General features: G+C 36.7%; 1 pseudogene; it reads left to right on the top strand.

Moving 5' to 3' along the window:
• The first annotated feature begins 4,633 nt into the window (after positions 1 to 4,633).
• LOC122704372 lies at positions 4,634 to 4,881 on the top strand (annotated as a pseudogene).
• The last annotated feature ends 2,592 nt before the right edge of the window (positions 4,882 to 7,473 follow it).

Here is a 7,473-nt window from a genome sequence, read left to right as displayed (position 1 = left end):
TTCATCTGATCCCATCCCTAAATGACCAGCTCCCAGGCTGATCACTCTGCCTTGCCATACTCTAGGACAATTTTGAGTCTTTTCATCAGAACTGAATAACCTGTTTCGGTGACTGATGTAGAAGGTTACAAGGACTATTTGAAACCTCAGAACCATGTAGATTCCACCTTATGGAAAGTACACAGAAGTAACGCCATCTAAGATGATGATTTTCAAGTTTGGCTGCACACTGGGATCACCGAAATACTCAATACACATTCTAGTTCCCACTCCAGAGGTTTGGTCTGGAATATGGACTGGGCATCAGGATTTAGAGCGCCCTTCTTGGTTCTGAAGTATAGCTGAGGAACTGTGATCTCTACAGTAAATTGAGCATCAATTAACAAAAGCAGCAGGTAAGAGTATGCACTGTGCCCCAGGCTTTTCCATGACCTGGCTCTAGAGGTAAATTGACAATACAATAAGACACTGGCTCCTGCATCTGTTTGCAAAGCATTTACCACATGTAAATTTCTAGGTCAATTCTCAAAAGGGATCCAATGAGATTCTTCTTAAAGAATCAGTCCTTCCCTAAAAGCACCTTTCTTCTCTCTCCTGTAACTTGTCACCCCAATTCTTTTCCTCAAGGGGAAGCTAGCTAATTACTATTATGGCAGTTTTTTCTTTCCTAAGAAGGTTAATTAAAATAAAGCAACCTTGATATGCTATGACTACTTGTTTGAAATTGTTAGAAACAAAGGTGAGGATAGAGATATATAAATACATTTTTCCATGTTTCATGATGAAGTGAAACTGCAAAGAAATCAACAGGTCAAAAAGCATCTCAAGTTTTTGCACATACTCACCCAATCCAAGGAGGATCTGCAGAAGATGTGGGTTTAACAACCTGGGTCAGAAAGAACCCCTGGAGAAGGAAATGGAAACCACTCCAGTATTCTTGTTAGGAAAATCCCATGGAGAGAGGAGCCTTGCAGGCTGTAGTCTTTGGGGTCGCAAAGAGCTGGACATGACTGAGTGACTGAGCACCCTTTCTCCTTGATTTCTCTTCTCTAGTTGTTTAGCTCTAATCTTTATATGTTGAGTAGTGGCTGAAAATATAATTTATGTAGTTCACCAATACTACTTTCATTGATCTCATAAAATTCTACATCTTTTGAAAGATATGTAATTTTTCTTTGCAGTCAATTTATATTCTATTGTATCATATTATTAGCTTTTATTACTCTAGAGTATGGCAAGGCAGAGTGACCAGCCTGGGTGCCAGAATTCATATTTAATATTAACATTTAATATTAAGTATAAACATTTTAGTTTTAATAAAAATTTAATAATATTTGATTAAATAATATTTAATAATATTTGGGAAATAAGAATATCTCTCAGTATTTGAGAGATAGTGACTAGGGTGTTGACACAATGGACCAATATGTGTTCTGCTAACCCAGGAAAGATAGTTGAAAAGCACTAATTGTATAAGTGACTAACTCAGAAACAGGTATTTATAAGTAACAACAGCTTTTCCCTAAACTGCTTGATAACTTCAGCACTTGGATACAAATAATCAGATAATGATGTCCACATGCATAAAAGTCAGGTTTCAGAGTAATTTAGATATTTTGCCTTCTTATTTTTTCTCCCAAACCAAGGAGGTCTACTGGATGCCTTGGGAAGCAAGAATCTCAAGAAATGGCTTGTTATATTCTCCCATAGCTGAATTTTGGAATAATTAGAAGTGAGCCATTTTATAAGAAATTATCTAATAAATGCCCTAAAATTAATTTCTAAAGTGGCACCAATCCAAGAGCTGAAAAATCTATACTCATTTGTGTATATATGAGTGTACATTACAGAAGTTATTAATATCCAGAGTCATAAATAGCTGGGTATAGAAGTAATTGCTGGCACCTACATGATTAAATGATTTGAAAACCACCACTGAGATGGTTCTTCATACCCAGTAGAACTTATCTTATGTGACTTAAAAGCAATATGGTAAGAGGCCATAAACATCATGGAAGCTGGACCGGAGGACATTCAAGGAAGCCTGGTGTTTCCATCACTACCTATTCCTATTGGGAGGAATACATTATTTACTACAATAAAGGCATGTGCCCTATATGTTGTTTTCTATGATACTCAATCAGAACAATCTTTTTAGGAAAGGGAAAGAGAGAAAGATAATGCATCTCAGTGCCTTCCCCTCAACTGAACCCTCTTAGTATTTTAACAGTGAAGTCCACATAGTTAAATGTACACATATGAATGAGGAGGATAAACAATGAATATTCTGAGTTTGTTGCCTCAGAGTCTGATATTGAGTCTAAAAGCTAAAGAAATCTCAAATAACTTCAAATCAATCAACAATATAGAAAATGAAAAACTCTCAGAGTAACTGGTAAATGTCAGCCAGGAATTCCAAAGGAAATCTCACCTGTTCAAAGCAACCTTGCTTTAAAAAATAAAACAAACAAGCAAAAAAACAAATATATCAGTAAGCTTATTCAGAGCATACACCCTGTAGCTCAGAAGGTAAAGAATCTGCCAGCAATGCAGGAGACCCAGGTTTGATCCCTAGGTTAGGAAGATCCTCTGGAGAAGGGAATGGCAACCTACTCCAGTATTCTTGGAGAACCCCATGGATGGAAGAGTCTGGTGGACCTCCATGGACTCGTGGGGTCACAGAGTCAGACACAACTGAGCAACTGACACTGCTACAATTCAGAAACAGAGAAAAATACTTATTAAAAATTCAACAGGCAGAGAAGTACTGATTATTAAAGTCTTGTTAAAATAAAAGAAATCATGAACACTGAAGAAAACAGGAGAAAGAGAAGAGAATTTCTGGCAACTTCGTTTGCTTCTCTCTTCAGGTAGCAATCTAGCAAAAAAAAGTCTTTTAAGCCAGAGGACTGTAATATTCCTTTCCATTGTGGAATCCTGAAGCAAGTTTCTAGCCTCAAGAACCAGAAATAAGTGACAATATGGTCAATTTGTGTAATCGGCCAGTGCAGAGACCAGTCAACGCTGAAGGAAAATCATCGTGGGAAGCTTATTATGCCCAATTTAAAATAATAAGCCAAATGAACCATCGGACTGAGGAACAGAAAGCACTATTTCTTGCTGCCAGTCTAAAGGGAAGTACTCTTATTGTGCTAAGCAATTTGTCAGAAAAAGACAGAAAGAGCTCTCTAGTATTATTAGCACATTAACCAGACTTTTTATAGTTGGACACAAGGCAGGATTGGCCAGAGTGAAATTCAAGAATTCTGTTAGAAAAAGTGGTTAGTCACTAACCAGATCGACTTGAGATACTGAAGGATGATTGCACTGAATCTACCCAGATGCCCTGAGGACCTGAATAGTATCCGAACTCCATTTTCTGAAGCATTTTATATGATGTCAAGTGGAAATAAAGCTATATTATTTTTATTTTAAATCCAATATTATAAGCACTCAGTAAAAGGCTTATTATTTAGTAATCTTCCTGATAAATCTTCAGAGAAAATGTTGCTTAAAGTAAAATGAGTAAAATAGTAAGATTAGAGACATCAAAGATTTATGCTAATACAAATGTTGGCCAAGATCAACGTGCTTCAATGGTTCTTAAACATTACCCTTAGAAGAATCACCTGGAAAGCTTTTAAAAAATATAGATTCTCCTGCCCAATCTGTGAAGATTTGTGACTCAGTAGTTCTGTGATGAGGCCTGGAAATCTGTAATTAACCATAATGGTAATCCCGGTGCATGTCAGAGTTTGAGAGTCACATCCCTATTTATATAGCAGTGACACAGTAACCTTTATGCAGTTTTTTGTACTAAAAGTGTTCAATATTTTCCATGGAAAATATAATAATATATTTTATTGACATGATGATAAAAAAATGAAAAAAATAACATAATCAAAAAGATACATGACCTCCAAAAAAGCAATTTCATGGAAAAATATTAAACAAGAATTGAATAAGTAGAATACATGCCACATTGCTAATTGCAGAGATATAATATTATAAAAACCTTTTGTGGGGTGGAGCAGGTCCAGCAGACTTACAGACATGTGAGGCAGAAAACAAAAGCTTATCATTGAATTCTGAGATTTTGTTTGTCACAAAGTAATAGTTAATAATATACCCTTCTACTTTAAAAAATTACACACAGCTTTTCAAATACATGGCTGAATTCTCAAGTAAGGGAATTTCAAGGGGCTACAAGTGAGAAGAAAATAAAACTCAAGTAGTAGATGCCAGTTGTACACTTAACCTTGATGCTCTTCCCTATAAATATGTTGTGTGATATGCAAAGTTGCTTCAGTTGTGTCTGACTCTGTGCGACCCTATGGACTATAGCTGCCAGGCTCCTTTGTCCATGGGATTCTCCAGGCAAGAAGACTTGAGTGGGTTGCCATGCCCTTCTCCATGGGATCTTCCCGACCCAGGAATTGAGCCCACTTCTGTTACATCTCCTGCATTGGCAGGGTTGGGGCGGGGCGGGGCGGGGGGGTCTATACTATTAGCGCCACCAGGGAAGCCCACATAAATATGGTATACTTCAATTTAAAAGTATATCAAGGCCGGCGGGAGCCGGGTTTGGAGAGTCCCGAGAACTCGGAGAATCCGGGTAGCGCCGGCTGGAGCCATGTCCCGGAACCTGCGCACTGCTCCCATTTTCGGTGGCTTCATCGCCCTGATCAGCGCCGCCTTCTACCCCATCTACTTCCGGCCCTTAATGCGGCTGGGAGTACAAGAAGGAACAAGCCATTAATCGAGCTGGTATTGTTAAAGAAGACGTGCAGCCACCAGGGTTGAAAGTGTGGTCGGATCCACTTGGCCGGAAATGAGAAGACGAACACCACCTCTAATTATGCAAGTAGACAGAGACTTCATGCTTTCAGTTCTGCAGCAAGTGAATAAGTCACCTGGCTAGAGAACACTGGCTGGAGCAGAAAACTCTAGAAGGCCATAAAGAGTCCTGTGCATGAGGATTACATCCCTTCTTAAAAGAACCCTGGAACAAATCATACTATTAGGAGGGTTTTCATGATTTGGTTTCTTTTCTGAAAATGAAGCTGTCTCACTCAGCTGGACTTGAAGGCTATCTACATATTATTCAGTCTCTACCTCTTAGCCAGCCTCGCTGTGATATGAATACAAGCAACCAGTAGACTGGGAAAGATATGTTTAGACTGTTTTGCCATCCTCCAAATAGGAAATTTCAGGGGGAAACTACCATATTGAGCAGCCTCATAGGGCTCTTTGAAAATGTTAAAGTTGATAAAACTCTTTGAGGACAAGGTCCATTGTACTCTTTAGGAATAAATAGTTCAACTCAACTATCCCATTAGGAAGGTTGCTGCATGTTGAGAAATAAATGAATTTGAAGCAAACTAAATGGGTCTGCACGCCTATTAGAAATCATTGTTGAATTGACCGAAGTGAAAATGTATATATTAAAATGATTTCTCTTACTTAAAAAAAAAAAATGTATATCAAAGGTCATAAATTTCAAAGTCATTACAAAAAGTTAAACTAGCTGTTTAAAATGTACTTAACAGAAAAGTAAATTCAGACAAAATTATACCAAATAAAGACACAATCCTATTCCTACCCATCAAAGAAAAAGAAAAATTATCCCAACTTATTTTATAAGTCTACTATCACTTTAGTACCAAAAGTAGATAAGGATGGTATGGTATGGGAAATTTATGTCTGTCTCACTGATTAACATAGATAGGAATATCTGAATAAAATTGTGGCATACTAAATGAGGGAGGTGGGTGGGGGAGAAGGATACTATGAACTACTGTAGTTTATCCTGAAAAAATGCAAGCATGATTTTACATTTGAAAATCTATTAATGTATTTCACTAAACTAACGAGTTCCAGAATCTGCAAAGAAGTCCTCTTCCATCTTTGACTAAATACAAATCAGTTCACACTTATAAGATTTGAATTCTCAGGGCTAGGTAAATAACCACCTCAGAATACTAGAAAGCTATAAACTGAACAATTCCCAGAACTCTAAAAGGATTAGGAGACAATTGAGTTCTAAACTGTCAGACTGGAGAGACCTTTTTGAACTCCCAGGACATTCATTAGAGATGCCAAAAGGATCACTTCTTAGCAGTAGGGTTAAATTAGGCCTAAAGTAAGGGATACTCTAGAGCTACCCTCACAAAGCTTAAGAGCAAGACTCAAGAGTGTCAAGCTGGTCTGCAAATAACTACTTGCCAAAATAAGCTCATCATCCTTTAAAGAAAAGCAAGGAAGTCTAGATGTTTGATGATATAGCATTTATAATATCTAGCATCCAATAATTTTAAAAAACTAGACATGCAAAAAAAAAAAAAAAACTAGACATGCAAAGAAGTTAAAAAACATGTCACAAAACAAGGAGATCATGAATTCAATAAAACAATACAGATATGACAAAGAAGAAGGAATTAGAAAAATGACATAAAATCAGCTATTGTACATCTCTTCAAGGGTTTTAAAGAAAACACGAACATAATAAGAGGATAAAATGTTTTTTAAGTTATTGGAAAATTTCTAGAGCTGAACAATGAAATAAATGAAAAATTCACTTCATGAACTTAATAGCAGATTACACACTTCAGAAGAAAACATCAGTAAACTTGAAAGAAAGAATAGACATTACTTGAACTAAAAAGCACAGAAGAAAATATGGTGACAATTAAACAGGTCTTCAATAATCTATCATCAAATCTAAAGGCCTAGCATACAGGTAATTGGAAGATCCTAAAAAGGAGAAAGTGGAGAAGAAGAAGAAATATTTGGCTGAAAATCTCCCAATTTTGATGACAGCTATAAACTCAGAGATCCAAAATGCTCAATAAACCCAAGGCAAAATAAACACATAAAAATTACACCAAGGCATATTATGATGCTGAACTGGGGTCTGTTTCACATTAATGATTGTTTACATATTCCTGCTCTGGAATTAAAATTGAGGCCAGAAGTCCACAAAAAGTCTTGCACACAAATACTCATAGTAACTTTATTTTTATTAGCTCCAAACTGGAAATATTCATATTTCCATCAACAGTTAAATGAATGAACAGATTGTGGTATATCTATACAATGAATACTACTCAGCAATAGAAAGAAAAAAGCTGCCCATACAACCAATAACATGGACAAATCTCAAAAATATATCACTGAGCAAAGAAGCCAGAAGTAAAAGAATGCATACTGTATGATTCTACTTATATGAAAATCTAGAAGAAATGTAAGTGTTGCTTAATAGATCAACTCACTGAATAAGTATATGGAAGATATAAGGGAGATAAGGGAAATAGTGAAAGAGGGCAACATATTCCCTAAGACAAAAGTGGAAAATGAGCAAGATGGAGATGAAGGGGGAGTCAGAAAAGGAAGATGTCTCATTGTTCACATTCTCTCTGCTCCACCCCTTTCAGGTATATACTGCAGGTGAATTGAGGAAAATGCCAAGAGGAG

Source organism: Cervus elaphus, chromosome 12 (genome assembly GCF_910594005.1).
Source record: "Cervus elaphus chromosome 12, mCerEla1.1, whole genome shotgun sequence".
Classification (NCBI taxonomy): Eukaryota; Metazoa; Chordata; class Mammalia; order Artiodactyla; family Cervidae; genus Cervus; species Cervus elaphus.
This window is presented reverse-complemented; position numbering and strand designations above follow the sequence as displayed.